Here is a 19,414-nt window from a genome sequence, read left to right on the forward strand (position 1 = left end):
GAGAGAGTACTAGGAGAAACAGCTGGAATTGGGAAGCATCCTGAACTGGCCATCTTCTGTAACGAGGCAAGGCTTCCAGTAGAGGGACTGGGACACCAACCTGGTCACAAAACCTTTAACCTACAATTTGTCGTGCTACAAGATGTGTTGGGGTAAAGATGGCACATAAATTGTGAGAATGGCCAACCAGTGACTGGTCCAGATTGAGACCCCTGCCATGAGGGGGAACCTACCCCTGATATTACCTAGAGGTCCAGAAACCAGAGTCTCAATAGCCCAGAGACCAAGGATAGAACCAAACAGAGCTGACAAAAAGATCAATGAAATGAATTAATGATATTCTGCTATACCCCTAGTCAGGGGCCTAACATAATTATCATCAGCGAGGCTTCACACAGCAACTGATCGAAACAGATGAAGAGGCCCACAGCCAAACATCAGGTGGCTCCTGAAATACCATGGAAGAGGAAGAGGAGGGATTGTAGGAACCGGAGGGATAAAGGACACCAAAGAAAACCCAAAAAATCAACTAACCAGGCCTCATAGGGGCTCACAGAGCCTGAACTGACAACCAATGACCATATATTGGTCTGACCTAGGCCCTTTGCACATATGTTACAGTTGTTTACTTTGATCTTCTTATGGGACTCCCAACACTGGGAGCAGGGGCTATCTGTACCTCTTTTGTCTACTTTTAGGGCCCCTTTCCTCCTACCGCCATGCCTCATCCGCATTAATACAACAGGTGGTGGTACTTGATATGCCATGCTTGGTTGATATACATGGGAGGTCTGCCCATTTCTGAAGAGAAATAGAGGAGTGGGCAGTGGGAGGGGCCTGACAGGAGAGGAGGGAGGGAAACCTGCTTTCAGGATGTAATATATGAGAGAAGAATCAACAACAACAACAACAACAATAATAAAAATTAGGTATGCCTGTATTTGAGTGACTATGGCATTCATTCTTTGGGTAGATGAGATTTTCTTTTTTAAATTTCAGTCACCCATAAACTACACCATGGATGTTTAGTGCCTTTTATGACTTGTAATGAGAATTTGACAAGTGTTACCTATTGAATACTTAGATCTCTTATTATTACCTAGTGTAAAATAAGTCACAACTAACATTTTTGAACAATGACCCAATACTTTCCTCAGTATGTATTTTCTCCGGTATGTATTGCAAGATGTAACAGTTTTAAAATATGACAGATTGTTAGCTGAGAAGTTAAAATTGTTTTATAATACCATAACATATATATTTCATCATTCCTGTGCCAACATTGGATATTTTCCCAATGTATTTAACCTTTACAAATCAGATAGATGAAAAATAACATATACTGTTGCTGGATTAATTTGCATCTGTGAAATGTTTGCTTCTTTTTCTGTAAATAATGATTTTATGGCCTTTATGTATTCAATAATGTCTTATAAGTATGACAGCTACTTAAATGGAAGAAGTATATGAATTTATTAAATAAATTCCACACCTTCATATGAATATCACATAATATATATGCTTAACAGATTATATATATGTCTTTATATATATATATTTCCCCATGTAGCTTTTTAGGTTTTAAAAGCATATATTCTTTCTATCTTTTATGTGGTTAAATTAATTTTACTATTTTGAGTTTGTTTTTTGGTACCTTTTTACTATCCAAGATGCATTATTAGTATTTATGTTGATTCTTAAATGAAGATATTTTCTCACTATTTAGAATTTTTTTGGCCTGATGTAAGTAAGTCTCTCTCTCTCTCTCTCTCTCTCTCTCTCTCTCTCTCTCTCTCTCTCTCTCTCTTCTGTCTCTGTCTCTGTCTCTGTCTCTGTCTCTGTCTCTCTCTCTCTCTCTCTCTCTCTCTCTCTCTCTCTCTCTCTCTCTCTCTCTCTGTATGTGTGTGTTGGGTAGGGGTGAATATATTTGCATGTATATGTACAGAGGATGGAGGTGGAATCCAGTGTCTTCTATTATTCGAGACAAGTTCCCTCACTGAACCTGGTCCTTGCTGCTTGTCTAGAGTGGCTGCTTGAGAGGGCTGCACATGCCTTTGTTGTTTAGCCCTGGGGTTAAAGGTGTGGGCTTCCACATACAGCTACTTGGCTGCTGGGGCCTTAAAATCAGGACCTCATCCTGGGGAAGTAAGCACTTTACCCAGAGAACCATCTCCCTATCCTGATTTCCTCCTTTTATTATCATATTTTTACAGCTGCAATGTTTTCAAATAGTAGATGCAAGGCTCTTAAAGTAGTTCTGGGGTTCAGGGGTGGGATTGACCAGTGTTACTGGGCAAATATCACAGAAATTTATATACAGCTAGTGTGCTTTCCCAGAAGCCAAGCCGTATGAATTCCACCCTCCAAGGACATTCAGATTATTTAGAAGATTCTTTACTGTAAAGAAACAACTTGTTGACAACCTTGATCATCTGGCTGCCTCTGGGTGAAATACTGTGCTTACTTTAATGAGACTGTGAAGCTGGAAGGTCTAAGGGAGATGCCAAGGCCCTCACCACCAGTCTTCAGACAGGAGTTTTGTCCAGTTTCTGCTCCTAGACTTCTGATTCACATTGAAATGGCATTTATATACACTGTGGATTTTAGTGCAGCCTTTTATGGGCCAAAAGAAGAAGCCGAAACTGAAAGTGTTTTTTTTTTTGAGGACACTGCAATGATAGGTTTTAGAAACTCTTTTCAAACAGTGTGATTGAACTCACCTTAACCTTCCTGTTTTCTTCCTCTCAGTTTGGTTTTGTGTGATTTCAAGTTATTTAACACCAACCTGCTAAACATCTCCCATATCTCATATCCCAACTTCATTTTTCAGGTATAACCTTGGATGTAGAGTTCTGGAGGCTAACCCCAACAAGTTACTAAACTGGTCTCTAAGAAGCAATATGTGTTTTCCCAAATTCTGTTAAAATTTGAGTGTCTCATTCTTGCTAGTTGAAACTTTCTCTAACATGGGAATTATTAAGCTTTGGTAAGTTTTAAGCATTCTGGTATAACCCAGAGCCTTGGGTTCTTGCACCAAAGAAGGCAAACCAAAGCAAATACTATGTATTTCTCTTGTCAACTGAGATGTGCAGAAAATTCTTGACAATGCCTTAATGTACAAGGATACAAATTTCACTGAAGTCATGACTAAGTAAAGCCACTAACAATCAAGAACACTGGGCTCGGTGTTCCAAAAATTTCTTACTTGAAGTACTTGCAGCTTACAAGATATTAAAGCTAAACTATTACCTTTTATTATCTACTCAAAATTTTATTATCTGTTCAATATACTGCATTAGGGCTTGTGGTAAGAGTGGATGAATTTTATAGTTTAATAAATTCTTCTAGTTTTATTTGTCAATATTTACTATTTCGGGATGTAATATTTTTATTAGTCTAGTGCAATTAGCTTTCAACAGGGTCTTTAAATTATAGTGTGTGCCGCAATAAAAATGTAAGGCTTTATAGTTGTTTTCTACTCTATCTATTAAGTTTATTCAGCATTTAAATACATGGCATCTACAGATTTCTTGGAGAAAATATCTAACCTCACTTCTACTTTATCTAATGGATATGATTATGTGATTCTGAACAACTTGTTTTTTTATGTTTGTGAAGTCTTAACCTTTATCTGTCTGTGTTCAGCATCTAAGAGTTATGGACTTATAAAGGGACAAAAATATCACCTAAAACTACGACCGTGGGTTAGATGAGTGAGTCAGGAAGCCGGGGCCTGAGAGCCAAATTCAGTCAATTCGTGTCTGAGAGGTTGTGTGGACACACAGCCACACTAATCGTCTTATACACTGTTCTAGTTGGTTTCCTTGTTGCTATGAGAAAACACTGACCAAAAGCAACTTAAAAAGGACATGGTGCTTTTCATCTTACAATTGCAGGTAACGGTTTCTCACTGAGGGAAGCCAAGGCAGGAGCTTACATCAAGAACCTAGAGGCAGGAACTGAAACAGAGAAGGCAGAGGAACACCCTTTCCTGGCTTATTCCCCTGGTTTGCTCAGACCTTTTCCTTCCTTCTTTTCTTCCTTCCTTTCTAATTAGTTTTTAAATTTATTATAATTTATTCACATTACATCTCGATTGTTATCCCTTTGCTCTTATCTATCTGTTTCCACCCCCTCCCCCTTCTGCCCCATTCCCCTCCCTTCTGCCTCTAACGGGGGTCCCTTTTCCCCCCGACTCTATTCTCGCAATCCATCAGGTCTCATCAAGATAGCCTGTATCCCCTTCCTCTGTGTGCCCTAAGGCTGCACTGCCAAGGGGCAGTGATCAAATCCTGGGCACCAGAGTGCATATCAGAGGCTTAACATGAGTCCACACAGCACACCCTGTCCCTGGAACAGGGGGTCTAGTTTCTCTGCATGCACTGTCCTTGGTTGGTGCATCAGTTTGAGCAGAGATGCCCTTGCCCTGACCCCTCCAGGTCCTTCCATTCCTCAACTCTTCCATATAACTCTCAGCATTCCTCCCAGAGTCTGGCTGTGAGTCCAGCACTTGTCCAGATGCTCTGCTGGGTGGAATCTCTCAGAGTACATCTATGTTGGCCTAATATCCATCTATAAGTGAGTATATGCCATGTGTGTCTTTCTGGAATTGAAGAAGATAACAGAAGATGAGAAGACCTCCCATGCTCATGGATTGGGAGGATCAACATAGTAGAAAGGACCATCTTACCAAAAGCAACCTACAGATTCCATGCAATTCCTATTAAAATACCTGCACAAGTCTTTACAGACCTTGAAAGATTAATTCTCAACTTCATGTGGAAAAACAAAAATCCCAGAATAGCTTGAACAATCCTGTACAATAAAAGGAGGAATCTCTATCCTGGATCTCAAACTGTATTATAGAGCAACAGTAATAAAAAATGGCATGGTATTGGCACAGAAATAGGCTGGTTGATTAATGGAATTGAATCAAAGACCCAGAAATAAACCCACACACCTATGGACATTTGATTTTTGACAAGGCAAAAATATACAATGGAAAAAAGATAGCTTCTTCAACAAATGGTGCTGGCTTAACTGGATGGCTACATGTAGAAAAATGCAAATAGATCCATATTTATCACCATGCACATAACTGAAATTCAAGTGAATTAAACACCTGAACATAAAACCAGACACACTAAATTTAGTGGGGAAGAGCCTAGAGCTCATTGGCACAGGAGACAACTTTCTAGACAGCTCAGGCTGTAAGATCAACAATTAATAAATGGGACCTCATGAGGCTGAGAAGCTTCTGTAAGGCAAAGTACACTGACAACAAACAGAACACAGCGACAGCCTACAGACTGGGAGAAGAGCTTCACCAAACCTACATCTGACAAAGGGCTAATATCCAAAATATACAAAGAACTCAAGAAACTAAACACCACCAAACCAAATAATCTAATTTAAAAATGGAGTATAGAGCTAAACAGAGATTTTTAGACAGCAGAATATCAAATGGGCAAGAAACACTTCAAAAATGTTCAATATCCTTAGTCATCAGGGAAATGCAAATTGAAACAACTCTGAAATTCCATCTTACATATATCTATCAGAATGGCTAAGATTAAAAAACTCAAGTGAAAGCACATTCTGGTGAGGATGTAGGGAAAGGGGAACACTCTTCTATTGCTGGTGAATGTGCAAATTTGTACAACCACTTTGAAAATCAATCTGGCACTTTCTTAGAAAATTGGGAATAGCGCTACCTCAAGGTTCCGCTATACCACTCCTGGGCATTAACCCCAAACCATACAACAAGGACATTTGCTCAACTATGTTCATAGAAGCTTTATTCATAATAGCCAGAATCTGGAAACAACCTAGATGTCCCTTAATGGAAGAATGGATAAAGAAACTCTGGTATATTTACACAATAGAATACTATTCAGCTATTAGATACAAGAAAATCTTGAAATTTGCAGGCAAATGGAAGGGACTAGAAGTGATCATCCTGAGTGAGGTAACCCAGATCCAGAAAGTCAGCCTGCTTTCTTACTCAAGCCCATCCCACCTTCCCAGGGCTGGTGCCACTCAAGAAGTTCTGGATCCTCCTTCATCAGTTAACAACAATAAGGAAACACCTCATGTACATTCTCACAGCAAATCTGTTGGAAGCGATTCCTCAGGGGTGATCTGTCTTCCCAGGTGTGCACATTAATGGTTAAAGCTAACTACACAACAGTTTGTATGTGGCTACTTTTGTGCTTCCTTGGAAGAGTCCTGAAAAAGATCTATATTCCACAAAGTCAAAAGTATTTACTATCCTGATCTACAGGGAAATGGTTGCCTCTGTGTGTGTGTGTGTGTGTGTGTGTGTGTGTGTGTGTGTGTGTGTGTATTTAAGGGGGATAGAACATTTGATCTTTGACCATCAAGATTACACTTTTGATGTGTTTACTTGTTTATTGTAAACATGCTCATATTTATTTTTTCTTTCCTTCTCTCTTCCTCAATTTGTCTTTTGTTATGATTTTTTTTTAGGTAAGCATAAAGCTGGAGTGGTTTTGAATTCAGTAGTTAGGGAGTAAAGATTACCTTCTCATATTCTTGCTTAAGTTTCTAATGGGCCGTGTTGTTTCTTTCTAGAGGTAGGCTGTGCCTATTTTGCACAAAATGATCACAAGTAATATTTTTTCCACAGATAAAACAGTCTTTTCCTTCAGCTTACTTTTTAAGTGTGAGGCATTGTAGAGAGGCTTAATTAAACACATGACAGTGCATCGTATTTTAGTAACTCACATTTTTATGATAATTTCACTAGGACCTTACTGATGAGCTTTTGTGATCACTCTTACCATTATAAAATCCCTTAGCATTCTGGAATGCATATAACATGGTAATTTCTCAGTAGAGTTTACGTGCTCAGAGAGTATGTGCTTATTTATTTGCTGAGTTTATTATTCATTTACTTGTTTATATATGCTCTTGCTGAGCTGTGCTACGCGTAGTACCAGGTCGCACCTCTGACTTATAAGGACTAAGAATGCTAGATGCCTTAAAAGCATGCTTTATTGTATTTTTATTATTCTCAACTTTTCTTTTTAATTTTGTGTCAGGATCTTACATTAAGGCTGGCCTGGAATTCCCTACAGGTTGGCATCCAACTCACAGAACCCTTCTACTTCAGCCTGCTAAGTGTTGAGATTACAGGTATGAGCCACCACACTTGTTTGAAATTTTGTGAGATAAATGAAACAATGAACCTCATTGCATTTTTAACATAGACAACTTACAGTGCATGAGGTTCAGTACATCTTCTCTGCTTGTTACTTGGTTACTCTTTTTGAGGATCAGGATTAAAACCAAGGTTTGTGTGTGCTACACCACTGCTCTGTGGCTGAATCACTGGTATAATTCAATGCATTGTGAGTCATTCCTTATTTTTTTCAAAATCTATACATTTTTATTTTAATGTGCGAATGCTTGCCTACATGCCTACTTGTATACTATATGTATGACTTGTGTCCACAGAGATCAGATTAGGGAATTGGATTCTGTGGAACTGGAGTCACAGCTGCCTGTGAACCACCATGTGGGTGCTAAGAATTGAGCCTGGGTCCTCTGAAGAGTAGCAAGTGTTCTCTAACACTGTGCCATCTCTCCAGTTCTGGTTGTGAGCTGTTTTTATGTGAGTTCTCCCTTAACTACAGTGTATCTGATACAATGTCTACAATAGGCACTTGAGACCACACAGATTATTGAAGCCTCTCCTGCTGTCTTTTTCAAACCACACATACTTATGATAAAGTTGACCATGTTAAGCACACCATATAGTTGTAGTGTGAGTGATTAATAATTACTAATATTAAACTGGGTAGTGATGGCACACACCTTAGTCCCAACACTTTGGAGACAGAGGCAGATGAATCTCTGAGTTTGGGGCCAGCCTGGTCCAGAGAGTGAATACCAGGACAGCCAGGGTAGCACAGAGAAACCCTATCTCAAAAAAGCCAAACTAAACCAAACCAAACCAAACCAAACCAAACCAAATCAAACCAAACCAAACCAGACCAGACCAAACCAGACTAGACCAAACCAAACCAAACCAAACCAAACCAATCAACCAACAACCAACGAAACAAACAAACAAACCAAAAAAAAAAAAAAGAAGAAGAAAAAAAGAAAAATACTACCATTAAAATGCAACAAATGTAACAATGTACTATAACAGATGTGTAATACTTACGAATTGCTTGTTTCTGGAATTTTCCATTTCATATCTCAGGCATGGTCAACTTTGAGAACCTGAAACTATAAAAAATGAAATTGAAGACAAGGAACAACTACATTTCCTTTCCTGTGACTAGTGTGTTTATGATGCTTCATTTATAATAATTAAAAAATATTCCCATTACAGCCCATTTCTCTCTCCTCCACTATAACAAGACAAATACCCACTCTGCTCTTAGAACTCTGGGGGATTCGCCACTCCCAATCTCTGTCCCTTTAAGGAGATGGCTTCTAAGCTTCAGAACTAAGGGCTGGTATATCTAACTTTCTGTCTTTTTTTTTTTTTTTGTCCCCATATAAAACACATATCTTCCTTATTGGGACATTCAGTTTTATATGTCTCTGTCACAGTTATTAGGAAGGAGTGGATAGCTTTCAGTAAGTGGCAGTAAATTTAAGCATTTAAAAAAAAACTTCATGGAATGATTTCTTTAGACAAAAATCTTATGCACATATCTAAATATATAAAAAATACGAAAGGATTTTAGGAGAAACCACTTAAAATCTTGTCAAAATGGGTACTGTAGACTCCTTATGGACTCTAAAGAGCTCAAACAAATCCTTATGGGAGGATTTGTGCTTGGCCGCCAGCGGCGAGGCTATTTCTACCATAACCATCTACTGCAAGACCCTGGTGTGAGGGAATTCCTATGTGTGAGATTGAGTTTGGCATCTATAAAGACCATTTAGCTCACTTAATTACCAAAAGAAAAACACCCAGTCTTTTAACAACTGAGATAAAAACCGATTACTTCCTGGTTGTAGGCCGATTATGCTGATTAACGTTGGTGGAAATAGTGTGCTCCGGTCGGCAAATGTGAAAGTGATCATTTATGGCACAGTGTGCATAGCAGTCTTTACAATTCAATTATGTAGATGTATAATTTCCAGCTAACTTATAATGCAAGAGTCATCATAGACACTTACTTCTTCAAACGAGGTAAAGAATCTAAGGTGGACGTAATGAAATAGCGTGGGATCTTACCTGGGAAGAGTGTATCTCCAGACCCCTACGCCTTCAAAAGAGTATGACCTTTCTTTTTGGAGCATTGATTGTTCTTGAAATGAAACAAAAAGTTAAATACATTAATTCTAACATTATGTACTTAGTAAATGTAAACACACACAAATATATATATATATGTTTATGAAATTATGGGTATATGAGTACATGTATTCCAGTACACATATCCATGTACATAAATAATAGGGGAAAAAGGGAGGGAAAATAAGAAAACATTAACAAACGATATGTGTAACTCTTGGAGTCTCAATGTGGCAAGTGTTGACCCTTAAAAAGTGGAAGTCATTCTTCATCTTTTTATATAAAAGAATAAGTCTTTATGCCACACACAAACATATAGATGTAAACAGACACATCACAACCTGTAATGCTAACATTTTTTTTGATGAAAGGTTGGAGATTAGGAAATAACAGCTAAAAGGCTGCTGAGGCAGTCCTTCTAGTGCCAGATGCTGAGAGACCTGGGCTGCTCTCAGCCTTGGTTAGAGAAGCTGCTCCTTGCAGAGCACAGCGGTCACTGGATAGATATGTAGGTGGTCAAAGTGCTGAGGAGATGAGACTGAGAGCTAAGCCCTAAATAGGCCATCTGTATTATGTCCCCCACCGCCAAAGAAGAGTTAGAAAGAATGGAAGAGCTGAAAGAGGGGAAAGAGCGCTGTGAAATGCCATCTTCTGGGCGTGGCGTGACTCATGCGTGAACTCACATCAGGTGGTCTTGCCTACCCAAGGCTTGCACAAGATGAAGCCAGCCCAAAGCCCAGCATAGACGAGGTAGGTGATCTCCATTCCCCATGGTTTACCAAGGAGCCATTGGCAGTTGGTAGATACATGATGGCGGAAATAGTCGGTCTTGCTTGAGGATGTGGCCACCTGCAGGTGTCCTAAGCTTCAGTGGATAGCTTTACACCGTGCACATAAGGGCAGCACTAACTGGAGTTTCATGTATAAAATGAATGAACTTTGGAGGGGGCCATAGCTCCTGGGGATAAACCCTGCAGGTACCAAATGGCCCGAGACTCAGACCCTGCTTGATGGAGGGAAGGAATTGAGGTGAGCACCTCTATTTTAATTATCCGAAATCCAAGTTTTCTTCCTGTCACACCACGTGCTTCAAACTTCTGACCACATATTGGCAAACTGTCTTAGGAGATGGTTGTTCCTTGCTGAAACTGCCCTGCCCTTTGCCTGCCTGCGTTGTATGCTGCTGTGTTGAAGCTCTTCCTCCTGTGAGAATTCCTGACTGGCGCAATTATAGCCTAAAAATCATATGTAGATTTCTTTTCTTATGGTGTAATGTTTAGACTTTCCAGATGTTTAAGGATGAAAAATGTCTCAATATGTAGGTCCAAGAAACACACACACACACACACAGAGAGAGAGAGAGAGAGAGAGAGAGAGAGAGAGAGAGAGAGAGAGAGAGAGAGAGAGAGAGAGAAGGGGGGGGACAGGAAAAGGTTCAAACAACACACTCAGGAGGGTGAAGTAGGCCTTATGTTGTTGTTTTTTTTTTTTAAATCCTCAAAAAAGCTTAAAAATGGTAACTGTGCCAGTACCAGGCCAACAAAAGTACAGAGGAAAAAAAACTATATAAAGAAGAGTATATTTTATAATTTGAGTATGAGGTTGCCATCATAGAAGCACAGGTGAGCTAGCTATGGATCTCTCACTTGTAAAATAGAGGGAAGGCCTGGGCCCATTACCCTTGCTGTGACATTTACAAATTGTGAATATTTTGAAAGCAAACCTACAAAAAGAAATGTCTTTGACAGGGAGAATACCAAGAAAAGCCCAAACAGAAACAGAGAAGTAAAGGTATTTTTAAAATTCTTGTGGTCAGTTTTAGCATCACCTTGAAAGGTGACTGTCTTGTGACAGGAATCACTGTGTGATAGAAATGGCTGAATCTATTTTGGATCAAAACCAGGCAGCCACACTGAAAAAAGTAATCGCTCACAGAGTTGCCTTATTCTAATGTGTTCAAAAAGCATGCTTTCAATACTGATTCAGGCACCGAGGTTCACTTGGCCAGATAAAAGCAGATAATAATAGTTTGGCTTATTTTTAAAAATTGGCTGTGTTTGCTATATTCATAACGATGTCTCTGGAGAGAGGTTATTTTGCGAAGTGCTTCGTAGATAAATAAATTTTCAGGAAGCGAATTTTAATAAAAAACTGTCCAGCTATGTGGACAGATGGGCCACATTTATTAAGGGAGGGAAACGTGCGTTAGGAGCTGTGGGACCAGACTCATGTGTGCCCCACCTCAGCTTCCTCTTGTTTTTTCCATTGTGAACCAAGCCTGGCTGGGTGGGTGATCTGGATGAAATGAACATTCTGTATTCTGTGAAGAAAACGATTTCATCCTAAGCTCTGTGGCTAATTTCACAATGACAAACACAGTGTGGAAATCTTAGCCTTCCTTCTTTAGAATGAATTAGTCAAAATGTGAGCCTCATTATGGGGACAGATGAAAACCCGACTTGTTAAGCTGTGAGTTTCAAACCATTATGGGCTCATGCAACTGGATGGTGGGGGGTGGGGGTGAGAGTAATAAGAAACACTGCAGCAATGGAGGCTCCTGGGTAGACAACTACCAAAAATTAATTAAAAATAAAATACATAAAGACTGTGCGGTAGCTCTGACAGCATTCAAGTGCGTTACATTGCACAATTTCACTGCAGCCTTGGCTCCGAGCACAACATGAGTACTTTGTGCAGTGCATGCTGTCCATTGCCAGCTTTCAAAGAGACCTTGTCTCAGATTAGGATTATTTTGCCTTATGAGTTGCAGTGTTTTTACTATATGTAAAACTTTTATGATCTTTCAGAAAGACAGCAGCTTAACAATGGAAAACAAGAAAAAAGTTGCATTTTCTAACCATCATCAGCAAGTACCAAATTGGTATATCCTTGAATTATATGATGCTAGAATGTTTGGTTTTAAAAATTGCTGTTTGAGGTGTTTCTTTGAGTTCCGTAAGAATCACAACACAATGAACGCGTTTTGGCTAGAGATTAGGTTAGGATTTCCCGCTATTTCAGAAATGACGCTAAAGATACACTTCCCATGTTTCCATGGCTCCACGGTGGATGAAGCTTTCAGGGTTCCCATGATTGGCAGGTGCAAGAGGCTGTGTGGTTCAGACCATGGTGTGCTATGCTTATCTTTCTCCAACTTGCAGGAACTGAACGAAATCAATGCACTCAGCAAACATGATCACAAAATCAAAGCATCAATCAACTATGAAAAGTGTTGACGATGTCTACATCCCACACCATCAAATGCTCAGTTAAGAATTAATCTCACATTAAAAATAAGCAAGCAGCCATCTCATTAGTATGCCCATTTCCTCCTCTAATGCATGGATGGTAAAGGGGATGCCTACCAAATAATTACCCCAAAATAAATTTCTTTATGATTTATTATCAGTAAATGTTTGATTTGTGTACCTGTTTCATTTACCTACATACCTAGAGTCCCATAAATATTTCTTAGTCAAAACGGAGTCATTTAAGAAGTCATGGTCTAGAGGACAGATGACAAAACAAATGAATGAATCTACCATTTATTTAATTTAATGCTAAGGAAAACACTGGGCCAGCAATTGCTAAGAAATGTTGTTTTTCTGCAAGAATAAAAGAAGTTTGAGGGTTCAGTATGACCAGTTAATTATAAGAGCTATGAGTTATTTGAGATCTCAGAATTGCTGTGAAAATTAATGAATATAAAATTAGATGCCCAGCACAAAGTAGGCATGGACAAAGGATAGGTTGTTCATCTTATGTGTGTTGAAAAGCGAAAGCATTAATAAAGTAAGGGAGATAATTATTCATCTTCAGTATAAGTGCCCAAGCAGGAGTGCTTTTCTCTGAGGTAAAAGAACATCCAGTGGTTCCAGTGACCTGGCTCCTTGGTAGATGAAGTCATTAAAACTTCCAATACTGGAAACTATAAGTGAGTTTGCTGTACTGCCCATGGTGACTTGGAGTTGGCTTTGTCCAGTTTTCCAGAATCAATTGTGAAGTTTACAGAAAAACTTGTAGGCTGGTTGGCATAACACTGGCAGAGTGGCCTAGGATTGAGAAGTGCCGCATAAATGAGGTGTGATTCTTTTCTCACCCTGTGTCCAGTTGATGGCTGCAAATTTGTTAGCTCTCCATTGCACACAGCCTCGTGGCAAATTATAGACTTACCTCCAGTAGGAATGACCTCAAGAATGGGAACTGGAAAGTTAGAAGGACATTGTAGTAGTCCTCGGGCCAGGCTGGTCTAAAGACGGACTGAATAAGTAGATCTGGACTACTTTCTGGAAAACTTGTGGTGTGTGTGCCTGTGTGTGTGCCTTGTGTGTGTGTGTGTGTGTGTGTGTTTGTGTGTGTGCAACTGTGAACAAGGGACACAGTAAGCTAAAATCATATCATCTTAATGGCTCTTGCCATCAGGAACAGGGCAGCATCATGTAATAAAATGAAAATGATTAATACTGGCAAAGTAGAAGAATCCAGAGGATCCTAGAAACCTACAAGAAGAACATTATGATAGGCAGATTTGGGCCCAGGGGTCCTGCTCAAACTATGGCACCAGCCAAGGACAATACATGCAGTAAACTTCAAACCCCTACGCAGATCTAGCCAATGGGCAGGACATTCTCCACAGTTGAGTGGAGAGTGGGGACTGACTTTCACACGATCTCTAGTGCCCCATATTTGGCCATGTCCCCTGGATAGGGAGGCCCAATGGCACTTGGAGGAAGGATAGAAGAGTACCAAGAAGAGACTTGATACCCTATGAGCATATTCAGGGGGAGGAGGTCCCCCTCAGTCACAGTCATAGGGAAGGGGAATGGGGTGAAAGCAGGAGGGAGGGAGGAATGGGAGGATACAAGGGATGGGATAACCATTGAGATGTAACATGAATAAATTAATAAAATATAAAAAGAGAAAAAAAAGAAAATGATTAATACGTGGCATGAATGCCTGAGTACACACATGGAGGTGAATATTAATGCTCTTTTTTGTATGCGGTATGTTGATAACTATACTTAAATATTTAAAAAGATTTTTGTATATGTTATATTTGGTAACTGTACTTAAATATTTAAGAGGAAATGTCAAGAATGTAGCTGTACATATGGATTAGAAGCCCAGGGTAAAGACTGACTGGCGATCTGTAATCTGTACTCTTCGGTGTGTAGAACTGTACAAAGAGTGGAGGCAGAATCACATCTGAAGGAGGCACGGATGGAGCACACTCTGGTATTCCAGTATTTTCTCACCAGGATTTGGGTTAGAATCTAATTTGTGATCCAGCAGCTTTTATAGTGATGACACAAAAATCCTTAAGCTACAGACTCCACACAGTTTAGAATAGTGTTAAGGACAAATAATTTTATTAAGTTTTTAACATGGAATTTCCCTTATATGCACCAAGAGTAAGAAAGACACTTGTGGCCAGTTGTGTTTGTTCTAAAGTAACAGTTCTTCAATTTTCAAGTCATGATCATACAGGAATGCCAAAGGACCCTTACCGTTTCAACTATTGCTTTTCAAAGAACAACTGCTCTATAATAAAAATGATCACTGAGGAAAAAGGACATAAACTGTAGTAAATCCATTACTGACAAAATACATGAAATATTTCCTTACTTTTAACAGAATTTCATTGAATAAGTTCCATTATACATAAAAAGAAACAACTAAATATCTTTGTTTAAGTTAGTTAGTTTGAACAACTCCCCAGAAAAATAAACTTATGCTATAAAGCTCTAGTAATTTATTAGAAAATAGAATAAACTACATGATTCATAGACTCTCTCCTGGTGATGAGGGGCGCACTGAAGGGTTGGCTGGTTTCTGAATGCTAGTGTCTAGACCATGTCCACCCTACTTCCCTGCTGTCTCTGGGTACCATACTCTATGCTGCTCTGAGTTTGGGGTTCTATCCCTTTTCTCTATGCAAAGGGCTGAAAGGATCAAGTGCTTCAGTGTGTAGGAGATGTGACACTAAAGCCCTTCTATTTAATGAGTATCATTTATCTAGTCCTATTTTATGGACAGATACTTGTAGCTTCATCTTTGTGACTAGAAAAATAACTTCGAGGTGTGTGCAAAGGTTCCCAAACAAGGTCCTACATAGACATACTAAAGCAGGCTTGCAGAATGTGACATGGACCTAAAGCCAAGCAACATGTCCCAGGCCTACCTCCTGGCTAAACATTTCACCCCCATCTCAGTCCAGATTGTAGGCGACACTCAGGTCTTGTCCTGGCAGTGGAGATATTCTAGAGAAATGCTATGTAACATAGAAGTGGGGATTGACAGGAGAGTGAGGACTTCTAACAGGCTTGCAGAAAGGTGGAGAGAGAGAGAGAAAGAGAGAGAGAGAGACAGAGACAGAGAGAGAGACACAGAGAGAGACAGAGACAGAGAGAGACAGAGACAGAGAGAGAAAGAGAGAGAGTGTGTGTGTGTGTGTGAGAGAGAGACAGAGAGAGAGAGAGAGAGAGAGAGAGAGAGAGAGAGAGAGAGAGAGAGAGAGAGAGAAAGAGAGAGAGAAAGAGAGAAGATACATGAGAATCATCATTAGCACCAGGTTGCATGACTGGCAGGTCATCAGGAGAAGAGAGAAGATAACCCCATGGGCACTGGTACTTGAGAAGAGCTGTTTCTGGACCCAACGTCTCACTGTTGTCTGTCCTTGAAATTTCCTGAGCCACACTGGACAGGGTTAATTTAGGAGGATGGTTTTCGGTGGTAGGTTTGTGAGTTTGGAGATGGAGAAGTGTATCTCAAAATACTTTGTGGTGGATTCCAAGATGGCCTGCATATGGATCACAGTGTGATAAATGGAGTCCCAGTGAACCGAGGAGTGTTGCATGGCAACAGGAAAGGGAGATGTAGACATAGAAATGAGAGTTTTGGGCTTCTCTTGCCAACTTTAGTTATCAGCATGGCTTCTATGTTTTATATAAGTTTCCCTTCTGGGCTTATTGGGAGAGTGAAACCGTCCTACCCAGCCCAGCGCTAAGTGAGGTGGACAGTGTCGTGTTGTGTAAGTTTATTGAGGACTTGGCAGGTAGAAATTTTGGAATTTTATCCAAATCTTTACTCAGCAGAGGGAGGCCCGGAGCTGAGTCTGCTGTTTGTATTGAAAAGCTGTGAACTGAGTTTCTCTGCATAACACAGTGGTAAATGATTTGTTTCCTTCTGAGGGGAGGTTAGCGGAACCAAAATGGAAGCGAAGTGGGAGCCAGCCCGTGATGGAACACTACAGTTGAATTACTAGAGTATGTACAAGCAGGGAACTCCAGCCACACTCATTTGAATTTGGAAGGGAGCAAATGGCCCTCTCTGAACTTGTGATCCTGTAAGGGGGACGGACATGCATGTATCTTAAGGAGGCCTAACCCTCTTGGAACACTTCAGTTTGGACCACCAATCACATCAATGTACAGAGCCTGAGGTTTGACTGGACAGCAATAAAGGGTTAAGAAATCCCCCAATCCTCTTGTGCTTTGGGGAAGAGGTTGTCCCAAAAGAAAAACCTTCTTGTTGTGAGATTCAGGCCCCCTCCCCCTCCCCTTGACTCCCACAAGGTTCACATGATTTATTATTTACTTGCTCCTATAAAACCTGACACCCTCTTCTTTTTCTTTGAGATAAAGATTAGTGAGAAAATTACTAATGAGTGTGATCCCTATAGAAATAGCTTGACTATAGCCATGTCCTTAATTACCCCATGTGTTTTTGTTTGTCCTATCTTTGGTACTCTGACTTGGTTGGGTTGGTCCTTTGGGCAGGTCTCATTTACTGCACCCAGATATTGGAGATCTCTATCAGATTAATAGTTTATAGAACTGTTAGCTCTGTTAGGTAATATACAGAGGAAACTCTGACTAGGTTTTTTTTTTTTAAAAATTGATGTAATTATGCACTTTGCTTTGAGGTCAAGTGAATTTGTATCCACTAGGAAGAGAATAGCCTTTCTTTTCGGTAGGCTTTGTATTTTGCTTGTGCTCAACTCATGACTAAAATTTGAAATCAAAGTTGTAAGCTTTATGAATAAACTAATAAAATATATTTAAAAAGCTAAAAAAAATGTAAGCTTTTCCCTGTGTTGTTTCCATATGTTTGTATATTTGAGTTTTAGGAAGGCCTTTTGTGTTTTATTGTGATGATATGCAATTGTTTTCTCTCTGTGGTGGGTCCCAATTGGGTGGAAAAATATTTTCCTGGCCTTGAACTCGCTATATAATGGAAGATGACTTTGAACTACTGATCCCTTTGCCTCTGCTTCTAAGGTGTAAGGCTCATAGTTTTGTACCATTAAATCTGATGTTTTGTGGTGCTGGGCATGAATTCTAAGCTATCTCTCCAGAGGAGTTTTATTCTTTATGGGGCTCAGAGTACTTATATATAATCATAAAATTGAATCTTTATTTATAAAGTTCTTACAAGTTAGGGAAAACAAATCAAATATTCTTACTGTGGATGACAGGAACTAATTCAGAAATGTTGTTAGTAATTTAAGCTCAGAGGATCTTAGTAAACTTTTGGCAAACAAAGCTGAGATAAATGCTATTCTTGGTGGTCATGGTGTATTCTTAACTGGATTCTTGATACAGCCAAAGTCTTAGAATTAGAATGCACTGCATGAAAAGACATTTATCTCTGGAGAATTGTCTTCATTTTTATACATTAGTTTTCCGTGATATAGAGATAATAAAATTTCATTGTCAATTGCATCATTCTTCCAATGAACTTTCATCAGATCTTCCTCTTTTGAAAAAAATGTCCATAATGTATTAGCCACAACTTTTCAACATTTTTTTCAGCTACAGAGAGTTTTTATTTTATTCTCTAGAGCACTCACAATGGGCTACAGGTTGGAGCCCTTTGTTTTCAATGAATAAGGCCTGTATATTGGGGTCTGTGCACCACATATCTCTTCATGTGCCCATCTGATACACTGTGTCAATACCTCGGTGACCGTAGCAGGGGAGCCGTACATTTTAACTGAGAAGCCCATGTGTTTGTGAGATAGTTAACTCAGGATGAGCAGAATGAAAATTAACTGCAAAAGACTGAAAGATTGCTGATGCATGGACTATTAAGGGTGGGCTAATGTTCCCCCTTTCCTAGACACAAGAAGAAGAACCTTCCTTTATTTATCAAGTCACCCCAAGCTGTTTAATAGTAAACTGAAAACATTTCTAAATAATATCCTTTCCTCCTTCTCTGACAGATACTCTCAGGATAAGCTTAGTTGCATAGATTCCACAGGAATACGTTCTCCTTTATGAAGACAGACTTGAAATCATTACTTATGTAACTAAGGCGTCGTCTGGAAAGCTGTATATGCTAACGATGCTCAGTAAAGTGGATCTGAATACTTTCTCTTATTGTTTCAAGGCAGTGGCTGCCTATATAGCCAAGGCTGCCCGGGGACTCAGCTTTTCCTGCCTCTGCTTCTCAAGCGATTACAGGCCCTCAGCACGAGGCTCCACTTGATTAGATGGCCTTAATGAACCTAACTGATCCTATGAGGCAGGATTAGTGATTCTTACAAATCACTCTGAAAAACTAATGTGGTTCCTGCTAGTAAGTGGGTAAGAAAGTTTTGCCTTTTGATTGGCTCAGTTAGTAGCAAAGGATAAACTCAAGGTTTAAATGCATGCTCCTTTCAATAGTGCTTGTATAGGCCTAGCTTTTCTCCTGTCTCTCACAGATAATATTGATGCTCCTGCGCATCATATGTTCTTCGAGCAGCACAGCTTGGTAGGATGGGGAAGTGCTCCAGCTCATCTTTTGAAGAGCTCAAGGGTGAACCCTGCTGACCCTGGGTTATATGATCCGTGCAATGATGCCAGCTTGTGTTTGGACACTGCACTTTCCAAGACACAGAGATATATGGCATCTGGACCACTCTCACAACAGTGTGGGGAGGAATAGCTGACTTGCAGCTTTGTTCCCCAGAGGAAAAATTAATAATCACACCAAGAGGTGGTGACTCCTTTCAAGGCTATCTCATAATAGGTGAAATCAGTCAGTAAGAAAACCAAGATTCCCAAGTAATCAGCTCTATGCAATATATCACAGAAATTTCAATCTCATAAGCCAGAAGAAATTTCAAATGTTGTCACTTTAGCAGCT

This window comes from Acomys minous (genome assembly GCF_964271855.1).
Source record: "Acomys minous genome assembly, chromosome: 19".
Taxonomy (NCBI): domain Eukaryota; kingdom Metazoa; phylum Chordata; class Mammalia; order Rodentia; family Muridae; genus Acomys; species Acomys minous.